Source organism: Triturus cristatus, chromosome 5_1, assembly GCF_964204655.1.
Source record: "Triturus cristatus chromosome 5_1, aTriCri1.1, whole genome shotgun sequence".
In the NCBI taxonomy this organism is placed as follows: Eukaryota; Metazoa; Chordata; class Amphibia; order Caudata; family Salamandridae; genus Triturus; species Triturus cristatus.
In genome coordinates this window covers 554,599,234-554,617,983 of record NC_140587.1, presented here as the reverse complement: position 1 = coordinate 554,617,983, position 18,750 = coordinate 554,599,234, and the positions used below count along the sequence as shown (strand labels likewise).

Genomic DNA, 18,750 nt, shown 5'->3' with positions numbered 1-18,750 from the left:
CACTCTCGTTTGTTTGTTTGAAAAACTTGGTGAGATGAGACTGCTTCATATATTCGCCGGCTTGGCTTTCCCCGGTGTAGTGGACCCCCTCCCCGTGAAGTCGGCTCTGCGGTTGGTAAAGTCACTGCTTGGCGGAATCCGGCGGACTTCGAGGCTTCGAGCAAACCGGAGACCCGGAAGCGACCAAATAAAGAACCGGCAACGGAAACGCGGAGCCCACTGCTGATGCGGAATTCTATCCGGGAAGGAGGTGACAAGCGTGGAGTCGAGCTCTTCGAATTGGGTGTACTCGGAGGAGTGGTGCTCAGCGAGGAGGCGGCAGCGCACTGATCGCCTCACAAACCCGGAGAACAATCGGAAGCAAACAAAGCAGCAGGAGGGGAGGTGTGCATCCGAGGAGCCTGCCACGAAGATCATTGTATTATTCGGTAAGGCGTCCTAACGGAACTGATTTGAATATTATTTTCTTTGAAAATGTTCGCCGCAGCGTTACGAAATCGAGAAACAGCCGCTGAGGAGATGTTTTCAGACTCTCCAGCAACAACGCAGCTTATTGATAAATGTATCAATAAGGAATTAAGTGGAGAACAGGGTCTAAAGGAGAAATATCTCATTTTAGAGAAATTAATGCGTCAAGAACAGGCTAAGTGGTGGGAGTCGAAATCTTTACAGCGGTATCTAGATGTGGGGAGGATACCCAGGGGGCTGAGAATAATGATTGCCCCAAGTTACGACACCCCAAACCCCCGAATGATGGCTGAGTGGGCGGAAACGAATCTTGACTCATCACGCAAATTGGTCCAGATATTAGTGAAATATGCGGATATCGATCGTGGTGAGCTTCAAACAAGAATAGATGCCCTAGACGCTGAAATAAAAACTATGGGTGATTCCCAACAAAAGACGAAGTTACATGAGGATATGGTGACAAGACTCAGTAAAGAGGAAGAAAAAATCAAGCAAAGAAAGACTTTTAAATTTCGTAGGGATAAGGAGGATTATGCAAGCGGTCACATTTTTACATTTGCACGTAAATTTGATGCCTACAGGTCAGCAACAGTAAATAAGCAAGGGCAAAGTTTAACTAGTAATCTAATGGTAGTTAACACCCCCTCAACATCGGACCTGAGTTCCGCAGTAGAGAGTGGATCAGACACGGAGGGTAGAGCGGACTGTGCAATCAAACCTACATTAGGGGAAGAACTGGATTATTTAAGGAGAAGTAGAAGGGAAACGTTGCGCCCCCGAAATCGACCGGCAAAAAACGAAGAACAGAGAGCCGAAAACAACGGAGGAAAGCAGCCCGAGAACACCGCCAACAGGCGCCAAACTCGAGGACGAGGTCGGGGTGGATGGAGGAAGAAATAAAAATACAAAGTACAATGAAGACCCCATCCGGGGCACCTCAAACCATGACTATAATTAACTTGGCTCCGGTAGATCTGACACGGGCAGAGGAACAACTGCTCTCTTTGGGTCTCTCATACTGTCCTGAGTCCAATTTTGATTACCCTCAGACTCGGGCTGACATTTACAAATTTATCCGCAAATTAAAACTAAAAAAGTTCCATGCTTTACGCCCCCAAACATCCGGAACAGGAATTGGGGTTCTCCCCAATAATGACAACAATAACATGTCTGATTTAATGGTTGCTGACCTTGATATGTTAAAAACTATATAAGAATTGGCACAGGAGGCTAACAGTGACATGAATGGATCTGATGAGAGTCGTATTGAAATGCACAATGAAACCAGGCAATCACCAGGAATGGACATTGGTTCTAAACCAGACACACCTTTTAAAAGTCAATCAAAATTTACTCCTATCATGCCAAGAGATTCTGTGGATGTTTTTAACGAGCAAGTTGTGGCACAGGTGAAAAAACTTTATTTGAATATTAACAAGACCAAAAGAAAAATAACAAATCATGAAAGAAAGTATAATCAACTTATCGAGAAATTGAAAAAGGAGAGCCAGGTAGTTATTAGGAATTCGGACAAAGGAGGGAACATTGTGTTATGGCCATTAAAGCAATATTTGGAGGAAGCATATTCTCAGTTAAATGACACTAATTGTTACCGAAGGAGCACTCCAACCAAATACAAATCTGTGCAGAATCTTCTCTTTTCCAAATTACTGGCATGGAACAGCATGGGTCTATTGAACATGGAGGAGTATAAGTATTTGAAGAAAGAGTATCCCATAACGCCATCATTGTATTTTATTCCAAAAATACATAAGAACATCAACAAACCACCAGGCAGGCCCATAATATCGGCCTGCGATGGACTATTGGAAAATGTGTCTCGTTATATTGATTACTTCTTACAGGATCACGTTAAAAGTTTAAAATCATTTGTACAAGACACCAGTGACTTCATTAGAAAAGTTGCTGATATAAAATGGCAAAAGGGATGGTACTTAATAGCTCTTGATGTTTCCTCCTTATACACGTGCATAAAAAACGTAGATGGTCTTAAAGCTGTGGAATATTTTTTAGCCAACAGACCACTCAAATTTGCACGACACAACACAATGTTGATGAACATGCTGGCATTTTGTTTGGAAAATAACTTATTCATGTTTAAAAATCAAATGTTTCAACAAATACAGGGTGTAGCCATGGGGGCCAGCTTTTCCCCCAGCTACGCCTGTTTGTTCATGGGTTGGTGGGAAGAGCTGGTCCTCATGAGGAAACATGAACATGTGTTTATGAACAATGTCGTCTGCTGGCTCAGATTCATAGATGATTTGTTTGTCCTATGGAGTGGATCAGAGAATGAGGCACACGAATTTGTGGCATCTTTAAATAATAACGATGTGAATTTGCAATTTACCTCCAATGTTAGCAATACCAATATAACCTTTTTAGATGTACAAATCAACATAGTAAATGACAATATGACTACATCTCTATACCGTAAGGAAACGGCAGGGAATACTATGTTGCACGCATCTAGTGCGCACCCTCCACACTTAATACAGAGTATCCCATACGGAGAGATGCTGCGTATTCGTAGGGTTTGCAGTGAGGACTATGATTTAAAAGAGAAACAACTGGAAAGTAAAGAGCGATTCCTAGAAAGAGGATACAATAGTGCATCTATTGATAATGCTATAGTTAAATCTAGGAAACGCACCAGGCAAGATTTATTACAAGTCAACAGCAAATCACAGATAGCCAGCACAAATAAAGGGGAGGTGGGTTAGGAACCAACTAGATTGATACTAACTTACTCCAGACAGGAACAACAGTAGCGAGCCATTATTAGACGAAATTGGCCTATAGTCCAGGATGACCCAGTAATTGGAGCAATGCTCCCTAAGCATCCGGCTATAACTTATAGAAAATCATTCTCAATGGCTAATGCTCTAGTTCGAAAAAACCCTGAAGAACAACAGCAAATAGGATGGTTGGTGGCTAGAAATGGTTTCTTTAAATGTTCTAGCTGCAAAGCATGTCAATATGGTATAAACAAAACCTCATATCACACTGCGTTCAGTAATAAAGCATTTGATATAAAACAACACCTGACATGTCGGACAGAATTTGCCATTTATGTTCTACAATGTAGTTGCAATCTATCATATATAGGCAGCACCAAGTTATCTGTCCACAAACGCATTTTACAACATACAAGGGCCATCGTTAACAATGACCCGAGTTACCCGGTAGCTAGGCACTTCAAATTGCATCATGACAGTAATCTGCAATTTCTGAAATATTTTGTCATTGATGCTATCCCTACCCTAAGAAGAGGAGGGGATCGTGAACATAAACTAAGGCGCCTTGAAACAAAATATATTTTAGAGATGGACACAATGCAGCCAGGAGGCCTAAATACTAGTGAGGATTTGTATACTTATCTTGACTAAAAACGATTTCATTAGTATAATCTGTAACAAATATACCTACTGTAACCCAATTGTTTTAATCAAACATATGCTGAGCTCTGCGATCTTTTATCCTCTGTGTATTTTCTTCTTTTTATGCTGCTTTTATACTGTAATGTTTAGGTAATTTTATGGAGTAGATTTTAGTAATTGGATTGTATTTATTAACAGTTTATGTATTTAATATTTATATTAATTTTAAAGTACAATAGTGGGAATCAATTACTCTAAAACACAACCATAAACTCCTTTGGACCCTAGACTTAACACTTATACTACAAATACCCCTCACTGCCTCTAAAAATTTAATTTTGAAATGAAATTAATCAGAAATAAATGAGGCAAAGGCAACATGATAACATTTTATTAATTATAGCACGGGCACTTTAAAACAAGGGAAAAAGAAGGGTAAAATATAGCTGTTTGCGATATGGGAGATTTTTCATAATTTATTAATTTTCTCACATTTTAGGCACTTGAAAATCGGGTCCATTCAATACAATAGACATTAGGTTATACCGGTCCTCTTTTGCATTTAAGCAAATTATTTCTGAAAATTATTAAACATTTGTAACAGAACCGGTAATTTCTTACAACACATAATTCAGGAACCAAGCATTTATGCAAATTATTAAATTCTGATTATGTTATTGTATATACATGTATTTTACAATAATGTGCTGCTAACTGAGTTTTATTTGTATTTATATATTTATACTCTATGATTGTTAGCTTCATGACTTTTTAAGCATTTATGCCATTATTGTTCAAGCTTTTGGAAACATCATGCAAATTATCCAATGTTTGATGCTTTCTATGTCTATTAATTATATGATTGGATGCCGTCACTTTAAATAGACTAAGCACACGAGGTAACGCTGTCATGTGATCAAGGCAGGGAGCTGTCGAAACGCGTCATGGCGATATTCTAAAGGAATAAAATAGAAAACGAGCACTTATCTTGGGTCCACTCTCGTTTGTTTGTTTGAAAAACTTGGTGAGACGAGACTGCTTCATATATATATATATATATATCAAAGAAATACCCTTTCAGGCATAGAGTGATGAATAAATTATGCAAAGAAGAAGCAGAGAACTCACAGTGCCATCCACGCCGATATAGAAAAGGACAAAGTCTTTTGCCATTTGTACAGCAAAGTCTTTAAGCATAGAACTAGCACAGTGCTGTCCTTGCCGAGCTGTAAAATGACAAAAGCCAATTACCACTCCAGGCACAGTATTACAGCTTTGAATTGGTAAAATACCAATCAAGCCAACCTGAAATGAGTAAAAGCAACCCCTAACACAGTGTTTCGCTCTAATTAGAGCTCTTCAGAGAGGTATAGCTTTGTCCAGACACAAGGGAGCACACAGTATAAGTCAAAGAAATACCCTTTCAGGCATAGAATGACGAATAAATTATGCAAAGAAGAAGCAGAGAACTCTGGGTAGTTCTCAAGTTTAGGTGGAAAGCAGCTCCTGTATGGAGCACTCTCAACACCAGCGACACTCTAGATCTGCTCACCTCAAATGTCTGTTTTCCTATCAAAATCTTTAAGCATAGGATCAGCACAGTGCCATCCACGCCGAGATAGAAAAAGACAAAGTCTTTTGCCATTTGTACAGCAAAGTCTTTAAGCATAGAACTAGCACAGTGCTGTCCTTGCCGAGCTGTAAAATGACAAAAGCCAATTACCACTTCAGGCACAGTATTACAGCTTTGAATTGGTAAAATACCAATCAAGCCAACCTGAAATGAGTAAAAGCAACCCCTGACACAGTGTTTCGCTCTAATTAGAGCTCTTCAAGAAGTTATAGCTTTGTCCAGACACAAGGGAGCACCCAGTATAAGTCAAAGAAATACCCTTTCAGGCATAGAGTGATGAATAAATTATGCAAAGAAGAAGCAGAGAACTCTGGGTAGTTCTCAAGTTTAGGTGGAAAGCAGCTCCAGTATGGAGCACTCTCAACACCAGCGACACTCTAGATCTGCTCACCTCAAATGTCTGTTTTCCTATCAAAATCTTTAACCCCTTGCATGCCCGCCCCTTTCCCCGCCCAGTGCCACGCTTTTTATTAGCGGGCGGAGTTCATGACGAGCTGGACTCGTCATGGGCACAGCGCCACCGCAGCCCATGACGAGTCCAGCTCGTCATGGGCACTGAAGGGGTTAAGCATAGGATTAGCACAGTGCCATCCACGCCGAGATAGAAAAGGACAAAGTCTTTTGCCATTTGTACAGCAAAGTCTTTAAGCATAGAACTAGTACAGTGCTGTCCTTGCCGAGTTGTAAAATGACATATATAATCTGCATATCTATATAAATACAAATATAAATGCATGCATACATATACATAAATGCATACATATGCATGTTATGTACATGAAAGTTTGAAAAAGACTAATAAAAGCAAAGCTAAAAAGCCACCTAATTAAAATCAGAATTGCTTTAACTTAAACGAGGGCGAGACCTATTGCATTTTCAATGCTTGTTAACTTTGGTTCCATCAGGAAGGCATTCAGATGTGTCACACATTTGCCATAAATTCTGAATGGTAGCACTCTAGTTGCTCATTAGATCAGTGTAGTAAAGCTTCTGCTCACCAGGGAAGTCTGCTGCTGGTATTCAAAGTGCGTGTTTCAGTCTGCATGTCAGAATTTTTTAATGAAATAGAAGAGGATTTGAGAAGTCAAAATGTGCCTTAATTTTTCTTTCTGCAGCACTAATCATAATTTCTATGGCAAACTTAACCCCCTCATTTTGTTCCTTTGCAAATTAAAAGTTTTAAGTGTTACCACTTTATGCCAATCAAGATGGCTTCAGGTGTGCCATACTTTTGTCATAAGTAAGACTGTTAGCACTCTAGTTGTTCTTTAGAACACCCTGGGACATTCTGTCATTGGGCTATACTTGGGCTACACCTGGGTGATATTTGTGTTACATTTGGGCTCTTTTGTCTCTGGTGGCCATCTTGGGAGACTTATTTGTTATTAAGTTTCCTAATTTCCTCATTTACTACAGTCTCCTCTGTAGGAAATACTTTCAGGTTTTTTACTTTGATTCCATCAAGAAGGCATTCAGATGTGTCACACATTTGCCTTAAATTCGGAATGTTAGCACTCTAGTTGCTTATTAGATCACTGTAGTAAAGCTACTGCTCACCAGGGAAGTCTGCTGCTGGTATTGAAAGTTCATGTTTCAGTCTGCATGTCAGAATTTTTTAGTGAAATAGAAGAGGATTTGAGAAGTCACTCAAAATGTGCCCTAATTTTTCTTTTTTCAGCACTAATCATAATTGCTATGGCAAAATGAACCCCCTCATTGTGTTCCTTTAAAATTAAACTACTCACTCTGCACTACTCACTCTCCACTACTCACTCTCCACTACTCTCCACTACTCTCCACCACTCACTCTCTACAACCTACTCTCTACAACCTACTCTCTACTACCCACTCTCTACTACCCCCTCTCTACTATTCTCTACTATTCACTCTACTACTCTCCCTACTACTCACTCTCTACTACTCTCTACCTCTACCTCTCTACCTCTCTCTACATGCACACATATGCACATATATATATGCATATATATGCATATGCATTTATATATATGTATGTGTATATATATACATTCACAGAAAAAAACATAGGTTTCAGGGGTGTGATAGTTAGCTGGCCATTTCACTCGTACAAAACCATAGAATTTCCTCCATTATAGTTAGTTCTGCTAACTATAACTCGCACGCCCGCAATGCACTGCTGATGATGTCACATATTGCATCATTCATGACATGGTCACTGACATCACTGATGACATCACTAATGACATCTCAAATGACATCACTGATGACATCATCCACGTGACAATCTGATACACCTCATCATACACTAGTATAACCTTTCATCACTCACTGTAAAATACAGAGTTCCATATTTGAAACCATTGAAACACCAATACCTGTTACTACATACCCACTCACTGATTCCTAAGTCTACACACACAACTACCCATTCAACAACAAAATCATTTATACATGCAGTCACTAATTAATAGAACACAATCAAATGCACTTATACACATATATAGACATTGACACATCAGCAGTCATCTTAGTCTGTTATGCAGTCATCCTACTGACTCATTAAAAAAATGTATCACACGTACATTTACTCACTTACACAATTATCCAACAACACCTCATTTATTCAAACACATAGTAACTCATAGTTAATATGCTAAAAAATCACCATTACAATTATACACTCATTCATATAGTTACTCTCACAATCACTGACTCTTACACATACTTATTTATATACACCAACTCTCACACACAATGCCTTTTATTTTTTTACTTTGTTGAAGATGTACAACTAAAACATATATTCGCTCACCAACACACAAATAAATACACTCAGGCACCCAAACAACTGTTTCCACATGCACTCTTAAACCTATACACCTAGTCAATCAACCAATCACACATCTATGAATAGAGTTACACACACCCCATCCAACCACACACAAACTCAGTGTCCCATACAATACTATATGTGATTTTACTTGAGATTCTCTCAGGAACTACTGAACGGATTTATACAATTTAAGCAAAAGGCACGACTCTGAACCAAGGACTACCTTTCTGCCAAATTTGGTGTAATTCCTTTCAGTAGTTCGGGCTGTAGCTGCAACTAAAGGTCCCTATGGAAAATTGCATGGGGAAAACATATTTTGGGACCCCCATTTTTTCTCGGGCCCCGCTTGACAAATCACCCCGAGACTTTCAGGATAGGAGCAGACCAGAGCGGGCCACAAATTTTGAAAACTCCGCGAAGATTCATCAACCGACGCCAAAGTTATTCTACATAGAATGTTGCGGATTTCCTATGGATAATAGGTCCTAACTATAACTACCTACTGGCGACTGCCAGTAGGATATATATATATATATATATATATATATATATATATATATATATATATATATATATATATCCAAACCATAAGTTTGCCCACTGTGAGGACACCCTCCCGGAAACACAACACCTCTTCCAGTGAGGTCTGCAGCAACCTCTGCATGCCGCTAAAATCAAATGTCTTTGGCTTTACGCGTTTTGGATTTACTCTTTGATGACAAGCCTAACACTAGGCAACATGCAACCACCATTGTGTGAACACCTGCATTTTATTTAGATTAGTCCCGCCCCTGTGGGCCAATAGTTCCGCCTCTGTGGGCGTATGCCAAATTGCATTGTGGTATTTGCAGTTTCATCACAGCGATAACATCCCCATTGGGCGTTGTCATGTTCCTCAAATCTGTGTAATATAATATCCCCAATGGATTGATGTCAGCAAGCGATGCAGAAAATGCTGGTCATACTTGATCACTCACTTTTGAGCGTTTTCCGTCCTATTTTCTTTGCCTGTTCCTCCTGGTGCCGTAGGTCCGCTCTTCAGTGGCGGTTTGTCCTCGCGGCTCGAGCACAGCCGCTGCAATCCAAACCATGAATTCTCCCAGAAACACGACACCTCTTCCAGTGAGGTCTGCAGCAACCTCTGCATGCCGCTAAAGTCAAATGTCTTTGGCTTTACGCGTTTAGGAGTTAATCCTTGATCACAAGCCTAACACTAGGCAACAAGCAACCACCATTGTGCGAACACCTGCATTTTATTTAGATTAGTCACCAAACCAAGGATTTTTCATTTAAGAGAAGGAACATGTGGCCCCCCTCTCAGAGGCAATATTTGCCCCAGTGATCCCATCACCCAGAGTCTCATTTTACAATAAAGGGGAGGGAGTGTACGGCCCCCCTCCTTTGCCACTTTTGGCCTCAGGGTCCTTAGTGTTGAGGGATCTCATAATAGATAGATATATCTATCTATATATATATATATATATATATATATATATATATATATATATATATATATATATATATATATATATATATATATACATATATATATATATATATATTCACTGAAAAAACCATAGGTTTCAGGGGTGTTATAGTTAGCTGGACATTTCCCTCGTACAAAACCCTAGAAATTCCCCTGTTATAGTTAGTTCAGCTAACTATAATTCGCGCCCCCGCAATGCACTGCTGATGACGTCACATATTACATCACTCATGACATGGTCACTGATGACATCACTGATCACATCACTGATCACATCACTGATGACGTCATCCAGTGACTGTGTTTCTGTAAAGTTTAAATATGTTTTATATATTTATAGTGAAAGGCCTGTGGAAGAATGAGTTGGTGTACAAGTGTGTGAATGGATGATTTTCTAGGTGCGTAACTGACTCTAGAAGTGTCATTAAATGTATCTTACTGCAGACTAGTGACTAAACTGTGTGAATGTCTGTATGTGTCTGTGTGTAGGTGTATAAGTGGCTGCATGGTTTTGTGAATAGCAATATGAGTGTCTATATGGGTTATTGATTGGTTATCTGAGTATCTGTATGGGTGCTTGAGTGTTTGTGTGGGTAGGGTGTGTGTGACTCTATGCATAGATGTGTGAGTGGGTGATTCTATGGGTGCATGGTTTTAAGAGTGCATCTGTGATGAACTGTATGGTTGGGTGAGTGTATGTATGGGTGTGTTAGGGATTGAATGTATATCTCAGTGGTACATGTGTGACTAACTACATATGTGAAAGGCAGTATATATGCGTGTAAGAGTATATAAGTGGGTATATGTGAGAGTGTGTGATTGTGAGAGTGGCTGTATGGATGAGTGTGTGCTTCTATCAATGATTATATAAGAGCGTAAGAATGTGGTGCTATTATTATGAGTAAGTGAACTTGAGTGTGTTTAACTGTATAGGTGAGTAAATTGGACTGTGTTTAATTACTTGTATGACTGACTAAGTGTGTCAGTACCTCAATGGATGATTGGCGGTCTGTGAGTGTCTATATAGGTGTATAAATGCATATGATAGTCTCTGTACGGAGTGACTGTAAGTATGAGTGACTGTACAGGTGAGTGAGTGGAGGTGTATGTAGACCTAAGAGTTAATGAGAGGGTATGTAGTTATTGGTATTGGAGTATCTATGGTTTTGAGAGTGGACGTCTGAAATTTTGAGTTGGTGTATCAAAGGTTAAATTAGGGTGTGAGAAGATGCAGAAATTTATCACATGGATGATGTCATCAGTGTTGTCATCAGTGATGTCATTGACCATGTCATGAGTGATGTAATATGTGATGTCATCAGCAGTGCATTGCGGGGGCGCGAGTTATAGTTAGCTGAACTAACTATAACAGGGGAATTTCTAGCGTTTTGTACGAGGGAAATGTCCAGTTAACTATAACACCCCTGAAACCTATGGTTTTTTCAGTGAATTTTTAAGGTTTTTTAAATGCCAATTCCTAACTATAACGTGCATGAAACCTATGGTGTTTTCAGTGAATTTCAAACGTTTTTTAAATGCTAATTCCTATCTTTAACTTATCTCTGAAGATATCATGTTTAATGATTTTGATTGCATTTCTATATTTTTCAAATTCATTGTGTCAATTTCATTAATTATAGTTTTATTTAAATACTTTTTTATCACCATTTTTTAAACTTATTTTTTCAATTAATTCTTTCAAAAATTACAAAATATTATTTGAATTTAATTGGTTTTCAAACATATTTTTTTATATTTTTCAAAATATTTTTTTAACTATGTTCAAAACTTTATTTTATATATTTTTTTCCATGTTTTTGGATCCGCACACCCTAAGCGCACCGTTCTCGATCCCTACGCATTAGCATCCGCGCATGGTATGCGTTGGGTACGTGTTTAGTGCGCGTTTGCAATGCGACCGGTACGCAACTACCACCCTATACGCGGCACGTTCGATATTGGTAACGCGACGTTTACGTGCTTACGCGATGCGTCATCTGCGTCTATGACGTGGTAGGTGCGCGGATCCCGCGAAATATTTAACATTTAAAAAAACATATATATGTATTTCATGTGAATATTAATAGAAGACAAACTCTAAACTAGTCTTAAAACTAATATATTTTTACATCTAATCCTATAATTTTTTTTAATTCAATTTTGCGGATGCGCGCTGGGTGCGTGCTGCGTTAGCGCAGGGTGCGCGGATATCATGTGACCTGCAAAAAAAGAGATTTGATTGGTTCATTACACTTCCTGTTCTAACTATTGAAAGGCCCCACCCAATTCAATCATTCTTCTTTGACCTTTGAGATTTTTTAGACTAAGTTTACACTTAGCTCTAACTTTTTTCAACTAAAAATGGCGTCAGGGCAGCAGGCATCACTTGCATCTCCTCATACATCTGAGGATGAATTTTTGGAGGAGTTACCACGCAAAGAACGTTTTTCTTCAGTGGTGTGGACATTTTTTACTTTTCCCGAGGGGCAGAATAAGACCAATGTCACCTTGGTCACGTGCAAGATTTGCAAAAGAGTGCTGTCGCGAGGGGATCCTAACAAGAAATACTCGTGCGGCATGGCAAGTATGATGAAGCACCTGAGGACCCTTCATCCAAACAATCTTGCACGACAAGAGTGCCGACGGATGAGAAACACTCCTGCTCCTGCGCCTTCCACCTCATCGCAGCCGAGCCCTTCAAGACTGCATCCATCAGCCCAAAACTGGGACATCCGTCCTCAATTTCAATATTTAAAAGTGCTCTGCTCTAAGTGCAATGCGACTTTGTGCTACGGTGAGCAGTCGATCAATCTGATCTGCCGCCCGCAAGAAAATCACATTTGCTAGTTCTTTTTTTTTATTTTTTCTATAGTTCCCTGAAGTTCATTGTTTGGTTGCTCCTGTTTTTTTGGGGGTTTTTTTTTGCAGAAAAACCCCCCAAAATTAAAACTTTTTCAGAAAACCCCCAAAAAAATATAAAAGAAGAAAGAAGAAAAAAAAAGTTCTTGTAAGAACTAACTTTCCTGGTTTAAAAAAAGAGCTAGATTTCTCTGTTAGTGTGTGAAAGTTTAGATGAATGTATGTGTAGTACGTAATTGACTGAATGAATGCATTAGTAGCATATGGTGACTGTATAAGTGCAGAACTATGAGGAAGTGCTGCAGCATCACACAGTAACCTCTTTAACTACAGTGTGCTGTGGTACTTCTGAAGCACAGGGATGCAACATATGTACATAAATATGTTGCAAATCTATGCTTCTCTCTGCACGGCTGCTTAAACTGCAGCCATGTGGTGACTCAGGCACCCTTGCAGCATAGTGCAAGGATATCTGTGTGGTGTGCTGTTTGTTTTTCTGCAGGAAGACACACCTTCCTGCACAAAAACAATGAGAAAATGTATTTTTCTCCTTCAATGTATGCTGAACATTTCAGCATGCATTGAAGATATAAAAATGTGGAGAAATGAAAACAATTCTCCTTGTTGTGCTTTCCTACACCAATTATAGAATGGTGCAGCATTCACACACATATTGAGAATTATAATTTCTGATAAATCTAGACATGCATTTTGTTCTATGAGTATTCAGTGCAATCATGCACAACAACACTTATAGAACACCCTTTCAACGCAAAGTGGTGTGCATGATGAGGTTGTATTTACATGGAGTATAAAAAGTGCACAGAGTGTCTTATCCTCTCTTTGTAAATATGAAAGAGTGTCTTGCGCTATAACTATGTTACAAAAAGTGACATATTTCCGGTTTTTAAATTCCTTGCGAATGATAGAAAGTAAGCACAGAGTTTTGTCTGCAAAGATGTTCAAAGAAGAATGATTGAAATAATTGCGGTCCTTCAATAGCTACAATGGGAAATATTATGAATCCCTCAAATCTGTTTTTTTTAAGGTCACATGATATCTGATTATGGTCAGATTTCAAAACTACATAGGTATAAACAGAGTGTTTTTAGAAACGTGTTTCAACTTTGTAGCTTCTTGCAGACCTCCTCATTCTGCATATTGAGACTTAGTTAAACTTACCTTCACAGTAATAGGAATAAAAAATGGTATCCATTTTTTTCAGACTTGCATTGCAATCTAAATTCATATAAATTGCTTATTTTAAAATTTGGATCTGTGAAAGAAAAGGAAAAAAAATTATGACATTTAATAATACATTTTTTACAACACAGCGTAATTTCCACAAAGTAATTTGTTTGCCTTTTTTGCTGTTCTCAGAATATATTAAATGTCACTAAAACTAGTGATTTCAATCGTACTCATCACTTAACAGCGGGCAAAAAAAAAAAGATTGTTAAAAAAACAAAACAACATGCTATTCTCAACAATATACCACAAGATAAAAATCACAGATATATAAAATGCTTACAGCTAACAAAATTTTATAAGTTGAACTTACAAAAACTGTAAATGTTGTCGCTTTAAAATATTCACCAAATCTAAGGATGAATTTTTGGAGGACGCACCACGCCCACAACGTTTTTCTTCAGTGGTGTGGAAATGTTTTACTTTTCCCGAGGGGCAAACAAAGATCAATGCCACCTTGGTCACGTGCAAGATTTGCAAAAGAGTTCTGTTGCAAGGGGATCCTAACAAGAAATACTCGTACGGCACGGCAAGTATGATGAAACACCGAAGGACCCTTCATCCAAACAATCTTGCAAGAGAAGAGTGCAAACAGATGAGAAACACTCCTGTTCTGTATCCGTAAAAAAGAATTACAAATAAATGTATATTAATAACTTTCAAATTTATACTATTCCATTACTGTACAAACACATTTTATATAAAAACTGACTAAGAAACTATGGCCCTGAAGCACAAGTGTGACGATCATTAAAACACTACATGCATAGTGCATACTACTTTGAAGCAGTTCATGCCCATAAGCCTACCTCACTAAAAGACTACATGGTAACTGACTGAATGATTACAGTACTATAAGGAGACACACTGGGTGAGTAACAGCGTGTTTGCTAGAAGTGTATGAATACTGACTGGGGAATTGAAGGTGTGAAAGACAACTGTGTAGGTGGTTAGAGGCCTGCATGCATAGTGAATAGGCGTTTGAAGGAGTCTATGTCATAAGGCCTGGCTCACTGCATGAGTACTTGGGTACTGACTGAATGATTAGAGTACAGCAAGGAGAGTGCCTGGGTGAATTTATAAGTGTTAGGCTTTTGGCGCAGGGAATGGATTAGTACATGGTGCTGAATGGGTCACTAGAGGAGTACAAAAGGAGTGACAGGATGTTTGCTGGACTATATGGATACTGACTAGGGAATTGAAGATGTGAAAGACAAGTGTATAGTATGTTAGAAGACTGCATGCATACTGCATAGACATTTGAAGCAGTCTATGTGGTAATGTATGGTTCACAACATGAGTACTTGGAAACTGACTAAATCATCAGACTACTGCTAGGACAGTGCCTGGGTAAAACTTTTAAATTTTCAGTTCTGGCACAGTGAAGAGAATAGTACATGGTACTGCACTTTAGTGTCAAACCCTGACTCATTTTATCAATGCATAAGCAAAGAATAGCTTCTAAAGCTACTAAAATTTGACAACATGACCGATTTTAAAAGTTATCTGTCACCAAATACACCATGTTACCAAATGCTTCTCTCACAATCCTTACCCAAATGTACACAGACTCACAGTGTGATTTTAGACAAGCAACACTAACCATAGCAGTTTACCAAAACTCATTCACTAGTCTAAAAGAGGTAAGGGTACTGCACACAATCTACATATTTAAGTACAGCACATTAGTGTCAAAGCATGACTCATTTAATCAACGCATAAGCAAAGACTGGCTTCTAATTCTACTAAAACTTGACAACATGACAGGTTTTAAAAGAGTTATCTGCCAGAAAATACACGATGTTACCAAATGCTTCTCTCACAGTGGTTCCAAATGCACAGACTCACAGTGTGATTCTAGACAAGCAACACTATCCCTAGCAGCTTACCAAAACTCATTCACTACTGTGCAAGGGGTAAGGAGACTACACACAATCTACATATTAAAGTACAGCACATTAGTGTCAAAGCATGACTTATTTTATCAATGCATTAGCGAAGACTGGCTTTTAATGCTACTAAAACTTGACAACATGACAGGATTTAAAACCATTATCTGTCAGCAAATACACGATGTTACCAAATGCTTCTCTCTCAGTGGTTCCCAAATGCACACATACTCATTGTGTGATTCTAGACAAACAACACTATCCCTTGCACTATACCAAAACACATTTCTTCATCTAGAAGGAGTACTACATTTTAATATAGAATCATAACTCATTTCACAAATTCATAAACAATGACTGGTTTCTAATTCTACCAAAATATAAAAACAGCACAGTTATCTCTCTGCAAACACATGAAAAACACAAATACTTATCACGGAATGGTTTCTACATGCACACACACTGTCAATAAGATTGTAGAGAAAAAAAATACTCCCTACACTTTAGCAGGAGAAATACATTAGTCTGATTAAAATCAAAATAGTCTACATACATCCCCTCACAATTAAATACCTCACCTTTCAAGTTGTTTTGTAGATTAAGAAGTATATCAGTCACACACCAGATTTTCTTTTACAGAATCTCTGCACTGTGCACCTCTCAGCAAAAACAAAGAATGGAAATGTTTCCCTTTCATTTTCCACACATATACATGTAAACATCGAATCCCAATCCTTCACACATAAATTCAAAAGCAAACACACATTTCTATTGGTTAAACATTTCAACCCTTCCCCCAATCTGCCTTCTGCCCGTTACCATAGAAACAGGTCATGGAACACTGCACTGAGCACACAGGTCACATGTTCAGCACACAATGTTGCTAAACAAGACAGCAAGTGTGCTTGACTTTTCAACATATCAGCTTATCATATATAATGTTCCTCACAATCTGTTTTTTGTTAACCAATAAGAATCATGCCTTTAACAAACAGAAATATACACCCTACCTTTCTTGTCTTTTTTCAAATTTTTTTCCTTGGATCCGCGCACCCAACGTAATAGGATGCGCGCACCGTGCGTGCATTTCGCCGTTTAAAAAACAAAACAAAATGGGGCCCCAGGGGGTCTTTCTGAGACCCCCTAAGCACATCTAGAGGGTCAGAGTTTTTCCACTCTACCCCCTTTATATGTTTTACACACTTATTCCCCTTGCTTCTTCAGCCTCGCTTCTACCGAGGCAGAAAATGGCCGCCGACAGTTCCTGGTTTCGAATGTAGACAGACACTCGACAGCCAATTAGCATTCAGCGCGCGATCGGGAGGGTGTGCGCTCGGTTCAGGGAGGGTGCGCATACGGTGCGGGTAGGGTCTGCGGATCCTCCCCGGCCATAGATATTTATGTACATTTAACTCTAATTTTCTCAGGAACTACTGAACAGATTTACACCATTTATGCAAAAGGAACGAGTCTGAACTGAGGACTACCTCTTTGCCAAATTTGATGTCATTCCGTTCAGCTGTTCGGGCTGTAGCTGCGACAACAGATCCTAAGGGAAATTGCATGGGGAAAACGTGTTTTGGGACCCCCCTTTTTTCACGGCCCCCTCTTGATGAATCACCACAAAACTTTCAGGGTAGGAGCGGAGCGGAGCTGGCCAAAAGTTTGGAAAATTTCGCGAGGATTGATCAACCGGCGCCAGACATATTGGGAACAGAATGTTGCGGATTTCCTATGGAAAATAGGTCCTAAGTATAACTATCTACTGGCAACCGCCATTAGATAATATATATATATATATATATATATATATATATATATATATATATATATATATATATATATATATATATATATATATATATATTATGTATATATATATATAGAGACATATATATATAGAGATATAGATAGATAGATATCTACACATATATATATATATATATATATATATATATATATATATGTATATATATATATATCGTAACACAATCCCGATAGGAGTGAAGGCTGTCTGGCAGGGCGGTCCGTGCAGGGGCAATCGGCAGCCCCAAATATACCAAACCACACAATTTCCATGCGTTTCGGCATTCGCCTTGTTCGCGCTCATCGCAAGGTTTTCTGAATAAAGTTAAATATACTTCAAATATGTAAACACAAAAAACAGACTACTGGTATCAGCAGTAGTAGATCTTAATGGGAAAGTGGCGGCCATTTTAACACTGTGTTGAATCATATACATCAACTATTCATAATGAACATAATAACATAATATCATTATGTTCATTATGAATAGTTGATGTATATGATTCAACACAGTGTTAAAATGGCCGCCACTTTCCCATTAAGATCTACTACTGCTGATACCAGTAGTCTACCGAAACACGTCCCTCTTGTGTTCCACAATGTAACTGATGCAAATCCTGAAATAAACGGGAGCAATACCCACAACATGAGTGCAGGCTCCTTAATCAGAAGAAGGTTGGGGAAAATGTTTTTCATATTTCAAGCGCTAGCGGTAGCGCTTTTTCAATGCACCACCAGCGTTCAGGCAGCACGCCAGCGTTTACCGCATGTGATACTGGATTTTGAGACAGGCGTGCCCCCATTCTAGGGTGTGGCAGTGGAGACGAGGAGTAGGACATACATGGAGGTGACGGTTCATACGCTGAGAGCTGAAGCTCTCTTGGTGGGGACTGAACCACCAGGTTAATGGCCAATCCTCACCCAGGTATGACCACCCGTGAAATGGAGCTGGACACCGTATTAGGTACTGACCTTGGTAGCGGTGATGTTGTGGGACCCAACTACTGTTTACTGGGATTGATTTGCAATGGTTACTGCAAGTGAGTAAAACACCACCTTTGAAATCAGATACTTTTGTCCTTAAACTGAACTGTTCTCGAGCTGGAAGCCTGCTGCTCTCGGGAACGTGTCAAAAGGATGGTTTACAA

General features: G+C 39.0%; 1 protein-coding gene across 3 annotated transcripts in view; it reads right to left on the bottom strand.

Moving 5' to 3' along the window:
• TRPA1 (transient receptor potential cation channel subfamily A member 1) overlaps nt 1–18,750 on the bottom strand; it is a 1,005,076-nt gene that overhangs the window by 542,550 nt on the left and 443,776 nt on the right. The window lies entirely within an intron of this gene.